Consider the following 15,000-nt stretch of genomic DNA (forward strand, 5'->3'; position numbering starts at 1 on the left):
CGTGGAGAGGAACAACCATGAGTTTCAGAGAATTTTTTGATGCCTAGCTGATGCTGGGCTTCGGTAATTTGGTGAAAAATAGCTCGAGTTCCCTTGATTTGGCAAGACCCTGAGACAGCGTTAGTGTTGTTGTTGGTGGTGGTGGTTAAGAAGGGATAGTAAAACGATTCGACTGGGCCATTGAGCTATGGGACCATTGGACGGTTTCGGGTGTTTCTTTGGCTTTGCGCGCTTGGCCTCAAATGAAAGTTGACGGTGTAGCCGACCAAAGCGGCTCCCGCTCGAGTTCTTGAGGACTCGCTCCTGTTAGCAAAACGCGTTACAGCCCTTTGCAAAATCTTTCTCGCGCGCTCCGTTTTTGGTAAGTCGGCCTTATTCGACCCTTTAAAAAAGAGCACAGGGCAAGGCGCTGTATGTACCCCAAGTTCCATTGCCGTGCGCCTTTTAAGTGGTTCTGATGAAGCGAATTGCTACAAGCGCCTGCTGATTCCCTCCGTGCAGCTGTAAAGACATGCAAATTAGGCCGTCCTGCTCTGTAGCGGCCTTCTGCCATTATCCCTGGCAGTGGGCCGTCCTTTCACTTTTCTTTATTTGCATAAGCCTAATGTATCTCAGGTTAAATGTTTTGACATTTTTAAACTCGACAAACCCTTTCCAGTGGTGTTTTTCTTGGACGTGTCATTTGTTTCAATCAGTTCTGCACCTTATTTGGCCATGTTTTGGCTTAGAAATGATATGGTCCACGGGGTCACCATGAGTAGAGCAGCATCCGCGTTCCGCCGAGGCCTAGTTTAGGCTGTTTGTTGGTTATACTCTGGTTTCTCTTCAGATCGAATAAATCTTTCGCCTTTTACTAAAGATTTCCGTGGAGAGGAACAACCATGAGTTTCAGAGAATTTTTTGATGCCTAGCTGATGCTGGGCTTCGCTAATTTGGTGAAAAATAGCTCGAGTTCCCTTGATTTGGCAAGACCTTGAGACAGCGTTAGTGTTGTTGTTGGTGGTGGTGGTCAAGAAGGGATAGTAAAACGATTCGACTGGGCCATTGAGCTATGGGACCATTGGACGGTTTCGGGTGTTTCTTTGGCTTTGCGCGCTTGGCCTCAAATGAAAGTTGACGGTGTAGCCGACCAAAGCGGCTCCCGCTCGAGTTCTTGAGGACTCGCTCCTGTTAGCAAAACGCGTTACAGCCCTTTGCAAAATCTTTCTCGCGCGCTCCGTTTTTGGTAAGTCGGCCTTATTCGACCCTTTAAAAAAGAGCACAGGGCAAGGCGCTGTATGTACCCCAAGTTCCATTGCCGTGCGCCTTTTAAGTGGTTCTGATGAAGCGAATTGCTACAAGCGCCTGCTGATTCCCTCCGTGCAGCTGTAAAGACATGCAAATTAGGCCGTCCTGCTCTGTAGCGGCCTTCTGCCATTATCCCTGGCAGTGGGCCGTCCTTTCACTTTTCTTTATTTGCATAAGCCTAATGTATCTCAGGTTAAATGTTTTGACATTTTTAAACTCGACAAACCCTTTCCAGTGGTGTTTTTCTTGGACGTGTCATTTGTTTCAATCAGTTCTGCACCTTATTTGGCCATGTTTTGGCTTAGAAATGATATGGTCCACGGGGTCACCATGAGTAGAGCAGCATCCGCGTTCCGCCGAGGCCTAGTTTAGGCTGTTTGTTGGTTATACTCTGGTTTCTCTTCAGATCGAATAAATCTTTCGCCTTTTACTAAAGATTTCCGTGGAGAGGAACAACCATGAGTTTCAGAGAATTTTTTGATGCCTAGCTGATGCTGGGCTTCGCTAATTTGGTGAAAAATAGCTCGAGTTCCCTTGATTTGGCAAGACCTTGAGACAGCGTTAGTGTTGTTGTTGGTGGTGGTGGTCAAGAAGGGATAGTAAAACGATTCGACTGGGCCATTGAGCTATGGGACCATTGGACGGTTTCGGGTGTTTCTTTGGCTTTGCGCGCTTGGCCTCAAATGAAAGTTGACGGTGTAGCCGACCAAAGCGGCTCCCGCTCGAGTTCTTGAGGACTCGCTCCTGTTAGCAAAACGCGTTACAGCCCTTTGCAAAATCTTTCTCGCGCGCTCCGTTTTTGGTAAGTCGGCCTTATTCGACCCTTTTTAAGGGACCCTTAAAAAAAGAGCACAGGGCAAGGCGCTGTATGTACCCCAAGTTCCATTGCCGTGCTCCTTTTAAGTGGTTCTGATGAAGCGAATTGCTACAAGCGCCTGCTGATTCCCTCCGTGCAGCTGTAAAGACATGCAAATTAGGCCGTCCTGCTCTGTAGCGGCCTTCTGCCATTATCCCCGGCAGTGGGCCGTCCTTTCACTTTTCTTTATTTGCATAACCCTAATGTATCTCAGGTTAAATGTTTTGACATTTTTAAACTCGACAAACCCTTTCCAGTGGTGTTTTTCTTGGACGTGTCATTTGTTTCAATCAGTTCTGCACCTTATTTGGCCATGTTTTGGCTTAGAAATGATATGGTCCACGGGGTCACCATGAGTAGAGCAGCATCCGCGTTCCGCCGAGGCCTAGTTTAGGCTGTTTGTTGGTTATACTCTGGTTTCTCTTCAGATCGAATAAATCTTTCGCCTTTTACTAAAGATTTCCGTGGAGAGGAACAACCATGAGTTTCAGAGAATTTTTTGATGCCTAGCTGATGCTGGGCTTCGGTAATTTGGTGAAAAATAGCTCGAGTTCCCTTGATTTGGCAAGACCCTGAGACAGCGTTAGTGTTGTTGTTGGTGGTGGTGGTCAAGAAGGGATAGTAAAACGATTCGACTGGGCCATTGAGCTATGGGACCATTGGACGGTTTCGGGTGTTTCTTTGGCTTTGCGCGCTTGGCCTCAAATGAAAGTTGACGGTGTAGCTGACCAAAGCGGCTCCCGCTCGAGTTCTTGAGGACTCGCTCCTGTTAGCAAAACGCGTTACAGCCCTTTGCAAAATCTTTCTCGCGCGCTCCGTTTTTGGTAAGTCGGCCTTATTCGACCCTTTTTAAGGGACCCTTAAAAAAAGAGCACAGGGCAAGGCGCTGTATGTACCCCAAGTTCCATTGCCGTGCTCCTTTTAAGTGGTTCTGATGAAGCGAATTGCTACAAGCGCCTGCTGATTCCCTCCGTGCAGCTGTAAAGACATGCAAATTAGGCCGTCCTGCTCTGTAGCGGCCTTCTGCCATTATCCCCGGCAGTGGGCCGTCCTTTCACTTTTCTTTATTTGCATAAGCCTAATGTATCTCAGGTTAAATGTTTTGACATTTTTAAACTCGACAAACCCTTTCCAGTGGTGTTTTTCTTGGACGTGTCATTTGTTTCAATCAGTTCTGCACCTTATTTGGCCATGTTTTGGCTTAGAAATGATATGGTCCACGGGGTCACCATGAGTAGAGCAGCATCCGCGTTCCGCCGAGGCCTAGTTTAGGCTGTTTGTTGGTTATACTCTGGTTTCTCTTCAGATCGAATAAATCTTTCGCCTTTTACTAAAGATTTCCGTGGAGAGGAACAACCATGAGTTTCAGAGAATTTTTTGATGCCTAGCTGATGCTGGGCTTCGGTAATTTGGTGAAAAATAGCTCGAGTTCCCTTGATTTGGCAAGACCCTGAGACAGCGTTAGTGTTGTTGTTGGTGGTGGTGGTCAAGAAGGGATAGTAAAACGATTCGACTGGGCCATTGAGCTATGGGACCATTGGACGGTTTCGGGTGTTTCTTTGGCTTTGCGCGCTTGGCCTCAAATGAAAGTTGACGGTGTAGCTGACCAAAGCGGCTCCCGCTCGAGTTCTTGAGGACTCGCTCCTGTTAGCAAAACGCGTTACAGCCCTTTGCAAAATCTTTCTCGCGCGCTCCGTTTTTGGTAAGTCGGCCTTATTCGACCCTTTTTAAGGGACCCTTAAAAAAAGAGCACAGGGCAAGGCGCTGTATGTACCCCAAGTTCCATTGCCGTGCTCCTTTTAAGTGGTTCTGATGAAGCGAATTGCTACAAGCGCCTGCTGATTCCCTCCGTGCAGCTGTAAAGACATGCAAATTAGGCCGTCCTGCTCTGTAGCGGCCTTCTGCCATTATCCCCGGCAGTGGGCCGTCCTTTCACTTTTCTTTATTTGCATAAGCCTAATGTATCTCAGGTTAAATGTTTTGACATTTTTAAACTCGACAAACCCTTTCCAGTGGTGTTTTTCTTGGACGTGTCATTTGTTTCAATCAGTTCTGCACCTTATTTGGCCATGTTTTGGCTTAGAAATGATATGGTCCACGGGGTCACCATGAGTAGAGCAGCATCCGCGTTCCGCCGAGGCCTAGTTTAGGCTGTTTGTTGGTTATACTCTGGTTTCTCTTCAGATCGAATAAATCTTTCGCCTTTTACTAAAGATTTCCGTGGAGAGGAACAACCATGAGTTTCAGAGAATTTTTTGATGCCTAGCTGATGCTGGGCTTCGGTAATTTGGTGAAAAATAGCTCGAGTTCCCTTGATTTGGCAAGACCTTGAGACAGCGTTAGTGTTGTTCTTGGTGGTGGTGGTCAAGAAGGGATAGTAAAACGATTCGACTGGGCCATTGAGCTATGGGACCATTGGACGGTTTCGGGTGTTTCTTTGGCTTTGCGCGCTTGGCCTCAAATGAAAGTTGACGGTGTAGCCGACCAAAGCGGCTCCCGCTCGAGTTCTTGAGGACTCGCTCCTGTTAGCAAAACGCATTACAGCCCTTTGCAAAATCTTTCTTGCGCGCTCCGTTTTTGGTAAGTCGGCCTTATTCGACCCTTTTTAAGGGACCCTTTAAAAAAGAGCACAGGGCAAGGCGCTGTATGTACCCCAAGTTCCATTGCCGTGCGCCTTTTAAGTGGTTCTGATGAAGCGAATTGCTACAAGCGCCTGCTGATTCCCTCCGTGCAGCTGTAAAGACATGCAAATTAGGCCGTCCTGCTCTGTAGCGGCCTTCTGCCATTATCCCCGGCAGTGGGCCGTCCTTTCACTTTTCTTTATTTGCATAAGCCTAATGTATCTCAGGTTAAATGTTTTGACTATTTTAAACTCGACAAACCCTTTCCAGTGGTGTTTTTCTTGGACGTGTCATTTGTTTCAATCAGTTCTGCACCTTATTTGGCCATGTTTTGGCTTAGAAATGATATGGTCCACGGGGTCACCATGAGTAGAGCAGCATCCACGTTCCGCCGAGGCCTAGTTTAGGCTGTTTGTTGGTTATACTCTGGTTTCTCTTCAGATCGAATAAATCTTTCGCCTTTTACTAAAGATTTCCGTGGAGAGGAACAACCATGAGTTTCAGAGAATTTTTTGATGCCTAGCTGATGCTGGGCTTCGGTAATTTGGTGAAAAATAGCTCGAGTTCCCTTGATTTGGCAAGACCCTGAGACAGCGTTAGTGTTGTTGTTGGTGGTGGTGGTTAAGAAGGGATAGTAAAACGATTCGACTGGGCCATTGAGCTATGGGACCATTGGACGGTTTCGGGTGTTTCTTTGGCTTTGCGCGCTTGGCCTCAAATGAAAGTTGACGGTGTAGCCGACCAAAGCGGCTCCCGCTCGAGTTCTTGAGGACTCGCTCCTGTTAGCAAAACGCGTTACAGCCCTTTGCAAAATCTTTCTCGCGCGCTCCGTTTTTGGTAAGTCGGCCTTATTCGACCCTTTAAAAAAGAGCACAGGGCAAGGCGCTGTATGTACCCCAAGTTCCATTGCCGTGCGCCTTTTAAGTGGTTCTGATGAAGCGAATTGCTACAAGCGCCTGCTGATTCCCTCCGTGCAGCTGTAAAGACATGCAAATTAGGCCGTCCTGCTCTGTAGCGGCCTTCTGCCATTATCCCTGGCAGTGGGCCGTCCTTTCACTTTTCTTTATTTGCATAAGCCTAATGTATCTCAGGTTAAATGTTTTGACATTTTTAAACTCGACAAACCCTTTCCAGTGGTGTTTTTCTTGGACGTGTCATTTGTTTCAATCAGTTCTGCACCTTATTTGGCCATGTTTTGGCTTAGAAATGATATGGTCCACGGGGTCACCATGAGTAGAGCAGCATCCGCGTTCCGCCGAGGCCTAGTTTAGGCTGTTTGTTGGTTATACTCTGGTTTCTCTTCAGATCGAATAAATCTTTCGCCTTTTACTAAAGATTTCCGTGGAGAGGAACAACCATGAGTTTCAGAGAATTTTTTGATGCCTAGCTGATGCTGGGCTTCGCTAATTTGGTGAAAAATAGCTCGAGTTCCCTTGATTTGGCAAGACCTTGAGACAGCGTTAGTGTTGTTGTTGGTGGTGGTGGTCAAGAAGGGATAGTAAAACGATTCGACTGGGCCATTGAGCTATGGGACCATTGGACGGTTTCGGGTGTTTCTTTGGCTTTGCCCGCTTGGCCTCAAATGAAAGTTGACGGTGTAGCCGACCAAAGCGGCTCCCGCTCGAGTTCTTGAGGACTCGCTCCTGTTAGCAAAACGCGTTACAGCCCTTTGCAAAATCTTTCTCGCGCGCTCCGTTTTTGGTAAGTCGGCCTTATTCGACCCTTTAAAAAAGAGCACAGGGCAAGGCGCTGTATGTACCCCAAGTTCCATTGCCGTGCGCCTTTTAAGTGGTTCTGATGAAGCGAATTGCTACAAGCGCCTGCTGATTCCCTCCGTGCAGCTGTAAAGACATGCAAATTAGGCCGTCCTGCTCTGTAGCGGCCTTCTGCCATTATCCCTGGCAGTGGGCCGTCCTTTCACTTTTCTTTATTTGCATAAGCCTAATGTATCTCAGGTTAAATGTTTTGACATTTTTAAACTCGACAAACCCTTTCCAGTGGTGTTTTTCTTGGACGTGTCATTTGTTTCAATCAGTTCTGCACCTTATTTGGCCATGTTTTGGCTTAGAAATGATATGGTCCACGGGGTCACCATGAGTAGAGCAGCATCCGCGTTCCGCCGAGGCCTAGTTTAGGCTGTTTGTTGGTTATACTCTGGTTTCTCTTCAGATCGAATAAATCTTTCGCCTTTTACTAAAGATTTCCGTGGAGAGGAACAACCATGAGTTTCAGAGAATTTTTTGATGCCTAGCTGATGCTGGGCTTCGCTAATTTGGTGAAAAATAGCTCGAGTTCCCTTGATTTGGCAAGACCTTGAGACAGCGTTAGTGTTGTTGTTGGTGGTGGTGGTCAAGAAGGGATAGTAAAACGATTCGACTGGGCCATTGAGCTATGGGACCATTGGACGGTTTCGGGTGTTTCTTTGGCTTTGCGCGCTTGGCCTCAAATGAAAGTTGACGGTGTAGCCGACCAAAGCGGCTCCCGCTCGAGTTCTTGAGGACTCGCTCCTGTTAGCAAAACGCGTTACAGCCCTTTGCAAAATCTTTCTCGCGCGCTCCGTTTTTGGTAAGTCGGCCTTATTCGACCCTTTAAAAAAGAGCACAGGGCAAGGCGCTGTATGTACCCCAAGTTCCATTGCCGTGCGCCTTTTAAGTGGTTCTGATGAAGCGAATTGCTACAAGCGCCTGCTGATTCCCTCCGTGCAGCTGTAAAGACATGCAAATTAGGCCGTCCTGCTCTGTAGCGGCCTTCTGCCATTATCCCTGGCAGTGGGCCGTCCTTTCACTTTTCTTTATTTGCATAAGCCTAATGTATCTCAGGTTAAATGTTTTGACATTTTTAAACTCGACAAACCCTTTCCAGTGGTGTTTTTCTTGGACGTGTCATTTGTTTCAATCAGTTCTGCACCTTATTTGGCCATGTTTTGGCTTAGAAATGATATGGTCCACGGGGTCACCATGAGTAGAGCAGCATCCGCGTTCCGCCGAGGCCTAGTTTAGGCTGTTTGTTGGTTATACTCTGGTTTCTCTTCAGATCGAATAAATCTTTCGCCTTTTACTAAAGATTTCCGTGGAGAGGAACAACCATGAGTTTCAGAGAATTTTTTGATGCCTAGCTGATGCTGGGCTTCGCTAATTTGGTGAAAAATAGCTCGAGTTCCCTTGATTTGGCAAGACCTTGAGACAGCGTTAGTGTTGTTGTTGGTGGTGGTGGTCAAGAAGGGATAGTAAAACGATTCGACTGGGCCATTGAGCTATGGGACCATTGGACGGTTTCGGGTGTTTCTTTGGCTTTGCGCGCTTGGCCTCAAATGAAAGTTGACGGTGTAGCCGACCAAAGCGGCTCCCGCTCGAGTTCTTGAGGACTCGCTCCTGTTAGCAAAACGCGTTACAGCCCTTTGCAAAATCTTTCTCGCGTGCTCCGTTTTTGGTAAGTCGGCCTTATTCAACCCTTTTTAAGGGACCCTTTAAAAAAGAGCACAGGGCAAGGCGCTGTATGTACCCCAAGTTCCATTGCTGTGCGCCTTTTAAGTGGTTCTGATGAAGCGAATTGCTACAAGCGCCTGCTGATTCCCTCCGTGCAGCTGTAAAGACATGCAAATTAGGCCGTCCTGCTCTGTAGCGGCCTTCTGCCATTATCCCCGGCAGTGGGCCGTCCTTTCACTTTTCTTTATTTGCATAACCCTAATGTATCTCAGGTTAAATGTTTTGACATTTTTAAACTCGACAAACCCTTTCCAGTGGTGTTTTTCTTGGACGTGTCATTTGTTTCAATCAGTTCTGCACCTTATTTGGCCATGTTTTGGCTTAGAAATGATATGGTCCACGGGGTCACCATGAGTAGAGCAGCATCCGCGTTCCGCCGAGGCCTAGTTTAGGCTGTTTGTTGGTTATACTCTGGTTTCTCTTCAGATCGAATAAATCTTTCGCCTTTTACTAAAGATTTCCGTGGAGAGGAACAACCATGAGTTTCAGAGAATTTTTTGATGCCTAGCTGATGCTGGGCTTCGGTAATTTGGTGAAAAATAGCTCGAGTTCCCTTGATTTGGCAAGACCCTGAGACAGCGTTAGTGTTGTTGTTGGTGGTGGTGGTCAAGAAGGGATAGTAAAACGATTCGACTGGGCCATTGAGCTATGGGACCATTGGACGGTTTCGGGTGTTTCTTTGGCTTTGCGCGCTTGGCCTCAAATGAAAGTTGACGGTGTAGCTGACCAAAGCGGCTCCCGCTCGAGTTCTTGAGGACTCGCTCCTGTTAGCAAAACGCGTTACAGCCCTTTGCAAAATCTTTCTCGCGCGCTCCGTTTTTGGTAAGTCGGCCTTATTCGACCCTTTTTAAGGGACCCTTAAAAAAAGAGCACAGGGCAAGGCGCTGTATGTACCCCAAGTTCCATTGCCGTGCTCCTTTTAAGTGGTTCTGATGAAGCGAATTGCTACAAGCGCCTGCTGATTCCCTCCGTGCAGCTGTAAAGACATGCAAATTAGGCCGTCCTGCTCTGTAGCGGCCTTCTGCCATTATCCCCGGCAGTGGGCCGTCCTTTCACTTTTCTTTATTTGCATAAGCCTAATGTATCTCAGGTTAAATGTTTTGACATTTTTAAACTCGACAAACCCTTTCCAGTGGTGTTTTTCTTGGACGTGTCATTTGTTTCAATCAGTTCTGCACCTTATTTGGCCATGTTTTGGCTTAGAAATGATATGGTCCACGGGGTCACCATGAGTAGAGCAGCATCCGCGTTCCGCCGAGGCCTAGTTTAGGCTGTTTGTTGGTTATACTCTGGTTTCTCTTCAGATCGAATAAATCTTTCGCCTTTTACTAAAGATTTCCGTGGAGAGGAACAACCATGAGTTTCAGAGAATTTTTTGATGCCTAGCTGATGCTGGGCTTCGGTAATTTGGTGAAAAATAGCTCGAGTTCCCTTGATTTGGCAAGACCTTGAGACAGCGTTAGTGTTGTTCTTGGTGGTGGTGGTCAAGAAGGGATAGTAAAACGATTCGACTGGGCCATTGAGCTATGGGACCATTGGACGGTTTCGGGTGTTTCTTTGGCTTTGCGCGCTTGGCCTCAAATGAAAGTTGACGGTGTAGCCGACCAAAGCGGCTCCCGCTCGAGTTCTTGAGGACTCGCTCCTGTTAGCAAAACGCATTACAGCCCTTTGCAAAATCTTTCTTGCGCGCTCCGTTTTTGGTAAGTCGGCCTTATTCGACCCTTTTTAAGGGACCCTTTAAAAAAGAGCACAGGGCAAGGCGCTGTATGTACCCCAAGTTCCATTGCCGTGCGCCTTTTAAGTGGTTCTGATGAAGCGAATTGCTACAAGCGCCTGCTGATTCCCTCCGTGCAGCTGTAAAGACATGCAAATTAGGCCGTCCTGCTCTGTAGCGGCCTTCTGCCATTATCCCCGGCAGTGGGCCGTCCTTTCACTTTTCTTTATTTGCATAAGCCTAATGTATCTCAGGTTAAATGTTTTGACTATTTTAAACTCGACAAACCCTTTCCAGTGGTGTTTTTCTTGGACGTGTCATTTGTTTCAATCAGTTCTGCACCTTATTTGGCCATGTTTTGGCTTAGAAATGATATGGTCCACGGGGTCACCATGAGTAGAGCAGCATCCACGTTCCGCCGAGGCCTAGTTTAGGCTGTTTGTTGGTTATACTCTGGTTTCTCTTCAGATCGAATAAATCTTTCGCCTTTTACTAAAGATTTCCGTGGAGAGGAACAACCATGAGTTTCAGAGAATTTTTTGATGCCTAGCTGATGCTGGGCTTCGGTAATTTGGTGAAAAATAGCTCGAGTTCCCTTGATTTGGCAAGACCCTGAGACAGCGTTAGTGTTGTTGTTGGTGGTGGTGGTCAAGAAGGGATAGTAAAACGATTCGACTGGGCCATTGAGCTATGGGACCATTGGACGGTTTCGGGTGTTTCTTTGGCTTTGCGCGCTTGGCCTCAAATGAAAGTTGACGGTGTAGCTGACCAAAGCGGCTCCCGCTCGAGTTCTTGAGGACTCGCTCCTGTTAGCAAAACGCGTTACAGCCCTTTGCAAAATCTTTCTCGCGCGCTCCGTTTTTGGTAAGTCGGCCTTATTCGACCCTTTTTAAGGGACCCTTAAAAAAAGAGCACAGGGCAAGGCGCTGTATGTACCCCAAGTTCCATTGCCGTGCTCCTTTTAAGTGGTTCTGATGAAGCGAATTGCTACAAGCGCCTGCTGATTCCCTCCGTGCAGCTGTAAAGACATGCAAATTAGGCCGTCCTGCTCTGTAGCGGCCTTCTGCCATTATCCCCGGCAGTGGGCCGTCCTTTCACTTTTCTTTATTTGCATAAGCCTAATGTATCTCAGGTTAAATGTTTTGACATTTTTAAACTCGACAAACCCTTTCCAGTGGTGTTTTTCTTGGACGTGTCATTTGTTTCAATCAGTTCTGCACCTTATTTGGCCATGTTTTGGCTTAGAAATGATATGGTCCACGGGGTCACCATGAGTAGAGCAGCATCCGCGTTCCGCCGAGGCCTAGTTTAGGCTGTTTGTTGGTTATACTCTGGTTTCTCTTCAGATCGAATAAATCTTTCGCCTTTTACTAAAGATTTCCGTGGAGAGGAACAACCATGAGTTTCAGAGAATTTTTTGATGCCTAGCTGATGCTGGGCTTCGGTAATTTGGTGAAAAATAGCTCGAGTTCCCTTGATTTGGCAAGACCCTGAGACAGCGTTAGTGTTGTTGTTGGTGGTGGTGGTTAAGAAGGGATAGTAAAACGATTCGACTGGGCCATTGAGCTATGGGACCATTGGACGGTTTCGGGTGTTTCTTTGGCTTTGCGCGCTTGGCCTCAAATGAAAGTTGACGGTGTAGCCGACCAAAGCGGCTCCCGCTCGAGTTCTTGAGGACTCGCTCCTGTTAGCAAAACGCGTTACAGCCCTTTGCAAAATCTTTCTCGCGCGCTCCGTTTTTGGTAAGTCGGCCTTATTCGACCCTTTAAAAAAGAGCACAGGGCAAGGCGCTGTATGTACCCCAAGTTCCATTGCCGTGCGCCTTTTAAGTGGTTCTGATGAAGCGAATTGCTACAAGCGCCTGCTGATTCCCTCCGTGCAGCTGTAAAGACATGCAAATTAGGCCGTCCTGCTCTGTAGCGGCCTTCTGCCATTATCCCTGGCAGTGGGCCGTCCTTTCACTTTTCTTTATTTGCATAAGCCTAATGTATCTCAGGTTAAATGTTTTGACATTTTTAAACTCGACAAACCCTTTCCAGTGGTGTTTTTCTTGGACGTGTCATTTGTTTCAATCAGTTCTGCACCTTATTTGGCCATGTTTTGGCTTAGAAATGATATGGTCCACGGGGTCACCATGAGTAGAGCAGCATCCGCGTTCCGCCGAGGCCTAGTTTAGGCTGTTTGTTGGTTATACTCTGGTTTCTCTTCAGATCGAATAAATCTTTCGCCTTTTACTAAAGATTTCCGTGGAGAGGAACAACCATGAGTTTCAGAGAATTTTTTGATGCCTAGCTGATGCTGGGCTTCGCTAATTTGGTGAAAAATAGCTCGAGTTCCCTTGATTTGGCAAGACCTTGAGACAGCGTTAGTGTTGTTGTTGGTGGTGGTGGTCAAGAAGGGATAGTAAAACGATTCGACTGGGCCATTGAGCTATGGGACCATTGGACGGTTTCGGGTGTTTCTTTGGCTTTGCGCGCTTGGCCTCAAATGAAAGTTGACGGTGTAGCCGACCAAAGCGGCTCCCGCTCGAGTTCTTGAGGACTCGCTCCTGTTAGCAAAACGCGTTACAGCCCTTTGCAAAATCTTTCTCGCGCGCTCCGTTTTTGGTAAGTCGGCCTTATTCGACCCTTTTTAAGGGACCCTTAAAAAAAGAGCACAGGGCAAGGCGCTGTATGTACCCCAAGTTCCATTGCCGTGCTCCTTTTAAGTGGTTCTGATGAAGCGAATTGCTACAAGCGCCTGCTGATTCCCTCCGTGCAGCTGTAAAGACATGCAAATTAGGCCGTCCTGCTCTGTAGCGGCCTTCTGCCATTATCCCCGGCAGTGGGCCGTCCTTTCACTTTTCTTTATTTGCATAACCCTAATGTATCTCAGGTTAAATGTTTTGACATTTTTAAACTCGACAAACCCTTTCCAGTGGTGTTTTTCTTGGACGTGTCATTTGTTTCAATCAGTTCTGCACCTTATTTGGCCATGTTTTGGCTTAGAAATGATATGGTCCACGGGGTCACCATGAGTAGAGCAGCATCCGCGTTCCGCCGAGGCCTAGTTTAGGCTGTTTGTTGGTTATACTCTGGTTTCTCTTCAGATCGAATAAATCTTTCGCCTTTTACTAAAGATTTCCGTGGAGAGGAACAACCATGAGTTTCAGAGAATTTTTTGATGCCTAGCTGATGCTGGGCTTCGGTAATTTGGTGAAAAATAGCTCGAGTTCCCTTGATTTGGCAAGACCCTGAGACAGCGTTAGTGTTGTTGTTGGTGGTGGTGGTCAAGAAGGGATAGTAAAACGATTCGACTGGGCCATTGAGCTATGGGACCATTGGACGGTTTCGGGTGTTTCTTTGGCTTTGCGCGCTTGGCCTCAAATGAAAGTTGACGGTGTAGCTGACCAAAGCGGCTCCCGCTCGAGTTCTTGAGGACTCGCTCCTGTTAGCAAAACGCGTTACAGCCCTTTGCAAAATCTTTCTCGCGCGCTCCGTTTTTGGTAAGTCGGCCTTATTCGACCCTTTTTAAGGGACCCTTAAAAAAAGAGCACAGGGCAAGGCGCTGTATGTACCCCAAGTTCCATTGCCGTGCTCCTTTTAAGTGGTTCTGATGAAGCGAATTGCTACAAGCGCCTGCTGATTCCCTCCGTGCAGCTGTAAAGACATGCAAATTAGGCCGTCCTGCTCTGTAGCGGCCTTCTGCCATTATCCCCGGCAGTGGGCCGTCCTTTCACTTTTCTTTATTTGCATAAGCCTAATGTATCTCAGGTTAAATGTTTTGACATTTTTAAACTCGACAAACCCTTTCCAGTGGTGTTTTTCTTGGACGTGTCATTTGTTTCAATCAGTTCTGCACCTTATTTGGCCATGTTTTGGCTTAGAAATGATATGGTCCACGGGGTCACCATGAGTAGAGCAGCATCCGCGTTCCGCCGAGGCCTAGTTTAGGCTGTTTGTTGGTTATACTCTGGTTTCTCTTCAGATCGAATAAATCTTTCGCCTTTTACTAAAGATTTCCGTGGAGAGGAACAACCATGAGTTTCAGAGAATTTTTTGATGCCTAGCTGATGCTGGGCTTCGGTAATTTGGTGAAAAATAGCTCGAGTTCCCTTGATTTGGCAAGACCCTGAGACAGCGTTAGTGTTGTTGTTGGTGGTGGTGGTTAAGAAGGGATAGTAAAACGATTCGACTGGGCCATTGAGCTATGGGACCATTGGACGGTTTCGGGTGTTTCTTTGGCTTTGCGCGCTTGGCCTCAAATGAAAGTTGACGGTGTAGCCGACCAAAGCGGCTCCCGCTCGAGTTCTTGAGGACTCGCTCCTGTTAGCAAAACGCGTTACAGCCCTTTGCAAAATCTTTCTCGCGCGCTCCGTTTTTGGTAAGTCGGCCTTATTCGACCCTTTAAAAAAGAGCACAGGGCAAGGCGCTGTATGTACCCCAAGTTCCATTGCCGTGCGCCTTTTAAGTGGTTCTGATGAAGCGAATTGCTACAAGCGCCTGCTGATTCCCTCCGTGCAGCTGTAAAGACATGCAAATTAGGCCGTCCTGCTCTGTAGCGGCCTTCTGCCATTATCCCCAGCAGTGGGCCGTCCTTTCACTTTTCTTTATTTGCATAAGCCTAATGTATCTCAGGTTAAATGTTTTGACTATTTTAAACTCGACAAACCCTTTCCAGTGGTGTTTTTCTTGGACGTGTCATTTGTTTCAATCAGTTCTGCACCTTATTTGGCCATGTTTTGGCTTAGAAATGATATGGTCCACGGGGTCACCATGAGTAGAGCAGCATCCACGTTCCGCCGAGGCCTAGTTTAGGCTGTTTGTTGGTTATACTCTGGTTTCTCTTCAGATCGAATAAATCTTTCGCCTTTTACTAAAGATTTCCGTGGAGAGGAACAACCATGAGTTTCAGAGAATTTTTTGATGCCTAGCTGATGCTGGGCTTCGGTAATTTGGTGAAAAATAGCTCGAGTTCCCTTGATTTGGCAAGACCCTGAGACAGCGTTAGTGTTGTTGTTGGTGGTGGTGGTTAAGAAGGGATAGTAAAACGATTCGA

At 47.1% G+C, this 15,000-nt stretch overlaps 18 non-coding genes across 18 annotated transcripts in view; all 18 read left to right on the forward strand.

Moving 5' to 3' along the window:
- The window catches only part of LOC143941979 (U5 spliceosomal RNA), a 115-nt gene extending 55 nt beyond the window's left edge, over nucleotides 1-60 (forward strand). Inside the window, exon 1 of the small nuclear RNA XR_013264596.1 lies at nucleotides 1-60. This exon is cut by the window's left edge and continues 55 nt beyond it. This is a non-coding gene — a small nuclear RNA (U5 spliceosomal RNA).
- A 749-nt stretch (nucleotides 61-809) lies between these two features.
- LOC143941980 (U5 spliceosomal RNA) lies at nucleotides 810-924 on the forward strand. The gene has a single exon (XR_013264597.1). It is a non-coding gene; the product is annotated as a U5 spliceosomal RNA (small nuclear RNA).
- A 749-nt stretch (nucleotides 925-1,673) lies between these two features.
- Nucleotides 1,674-1,788, forward strand: LOC143941981 (U5 spliceosomal RNA). The gene has a single exon (XR_013264598.1). It is a non-coding gene; the product is annotated as a U5 spliceosomal RNA (small nuclear RNA).
- Nucleotides 1,789-2,551: 763 nt separating this feature from the next.
- LOC143941982 (U5 spliceosomal RNA) lies at nucleotides 2,552-2,666 on the forward strand. Its single transcript, XR_013264599.1, has one exon. It is a non-coding gene; the product is annotated as a U5 spliceosomal RNA (small nuclear RNA).
- A 763-nt stretch (nucleotides 2,667-3,429) lies between these two features.
- On the forward strand, nucleotides 3,430-3,544 carry LOC143941983 (U5 spliceosomal RNA). The gene has a single exon (XR_013264601.1). It is a non-coding gene; the product is annotated as a U5 spliceosomal RNA (small nuclear RNA).
- Nucleotides 3,545-4,307: 763 nt separating this feature from the next.
- LOC143941985 (U5 spliceosomal RNA) lies at nucleotides 4,308-4,422 on the forward strand. The gene has a single exon (XR_013264603.1). It is a non-coding gene; the product is annotated as a U5 spliceosomal RNA (small nuclear RNA).
- A 763-nt stretch (nucleotides 4,423-5,185) lies between these two features.
- LOC143941986 (U5 spliceosomal RNA) lies at nucleotides 5,186-5,300 on the forward strand. The gene has a single exon (XR_013264604.1). It is a non-coding gene; the product is annotated as a U5 spliceosomal RNA (small nuclear RNA).
- A 749-nt stretch (nucleotides 5,301-6,049) lies between these two features.
- On the forward strand, nucleotides 6,050-6,164 carry LOC143941987 (U5 spliceosomal RNA). The gene has a single exon (XR_013264605.1). It is a non-coding gene; the product is annotated as a U5 spliceosomal RNA (small nuclear RNA).
- Nucleotides 6,165-6,913: 749 nt separating this feature from the next.
- On the forward strand, nucleotides 6,914-7,028 carry LOC143941988 (U5 spliceosomal RNA). The gene has a single exon (XR_013264607.1). It is a non-coding gene; the product is annotated as a U5 spliceosomal RNA (small nuclear RNA).
- Nucleotides 7,029-7,777: 749 nt separating this feature from the next.
- Nucleotides 7,778-7,892, forward strand: LOC143941989 (U5 spliceosomal RNA). Its single transcript, XR_013264608.1, has one exon. It is a non-coding gene; the product is annotated as a U5 spliceosomal RNA (small nuclear RNA).
- A 763-nt stretch (nucleotides 7,893-8,655) lies between these two features.
- On the forward strand, nucleotides 8,656-8,770 carry LOC143941990 (U5 spliceosomal RNA). The gene has a single exon (XR_013264609.1). It is a non-coding gene; the product is annotated as a U5 spliceosomal RNA (small nuclear RNA).
- Nucleotides 8,771-9,533: 763 nt separating this feature from the next.
- LOC143941991 (U5 spliceosomal RNA) lies at nucleotides 9,534-9,648 on the forward strand. The gene has a single exon (XR_013264610.1). It is a non-coding gene; the product is annotated as a U5 spliceosomal RNA (small nuclear RNA).
- Nucleotides 9,649-10,411: 763 nt separating this feature from the next.
- On the forward strand, nucleotides 10,412-10,526 carry LOC143941992 (U5 spliceosomal RNA). The gene has a single exon (XR_013264611.1). It is a non-coding gene; the product is annotated as a U5 spliceosomal RNA (small nuclear RNA).
- Nucleotides 10,527-11,289: 763 nt separating this feature from the next.
- Nucleotides 11,290-11,404, forward strand: LOC143941994 (U5 spliceosomal RNA). Its single transcript, XR_013264612.1, has one exon. It is a non-coding gene; the product is annotated as a U5 spliceosomal RNA (small nuclear RNA).
- Nucleotides 11,405-12,153: 749 nt separating this feature from the next.
- Nucleotides 12,154-12,268, forward strand: LOC143941995 (U5 spliceosomal RNA). The gene has a single exon (XR_013264613.1). It is a non-coding gene; the product is annotated as a U5 spliceosomal RNA (small nuclear RNA).
- A 763-nt stretch (nucleotides 12,269-13,031) lies between these two features.
- Nucleotides 13,032-13,146, forward strand: LOC143941997 (U5 spliceosomal RNA). The gene has a single exon (XR_013264615.1). It is a non-coding gene; the product is annotated as a U5 spliceosomal RNA (small nuclear RNA).
- Nucleotides 13,147-13,909: 763 nt separating this feature from the next.
- Nucleotides 13,910-14,024, forward strand: LOC143941998 (U5 spliceosomal RNA). The gene has a single exon (XR_013264616.1). It is a non-coding gene; the product is annotated as a U5 spliceosomal RNA (small nuclear RNA).
- Nucleotides 14,025-14,773: 749 nt separating this feature from the next.
- On the forward strand, nucleotides 14,774-14,888 carry LOC143941999 (U5 spliceosomal RNA). The gene has a single exon (XR_013264618.1). It is a non-coding gene; the product is annotated as a U5 spliceosomal RNA (small nuclear RNA).
- Nucleotides 14,889-15,000: the final 112 nt, after the last annotated feature.

Source organism: Lithobates pipiens, unplaced genomic scaffold (genome assembly GCF_037356315.1).
Source record: "Lithobates pipiens isolate NorthernLeopardFrog02 unplaced genomic scaffold, aLitPip1_a1.2 Scaffold_3, whole genome shotgun sequence".
Classification (NCBI taxonomy): Eukaryota; Metazoa; Chordata; class Amphibia; order Anura; family Ranidae; genus Lithobates; species Lithobates pipiens.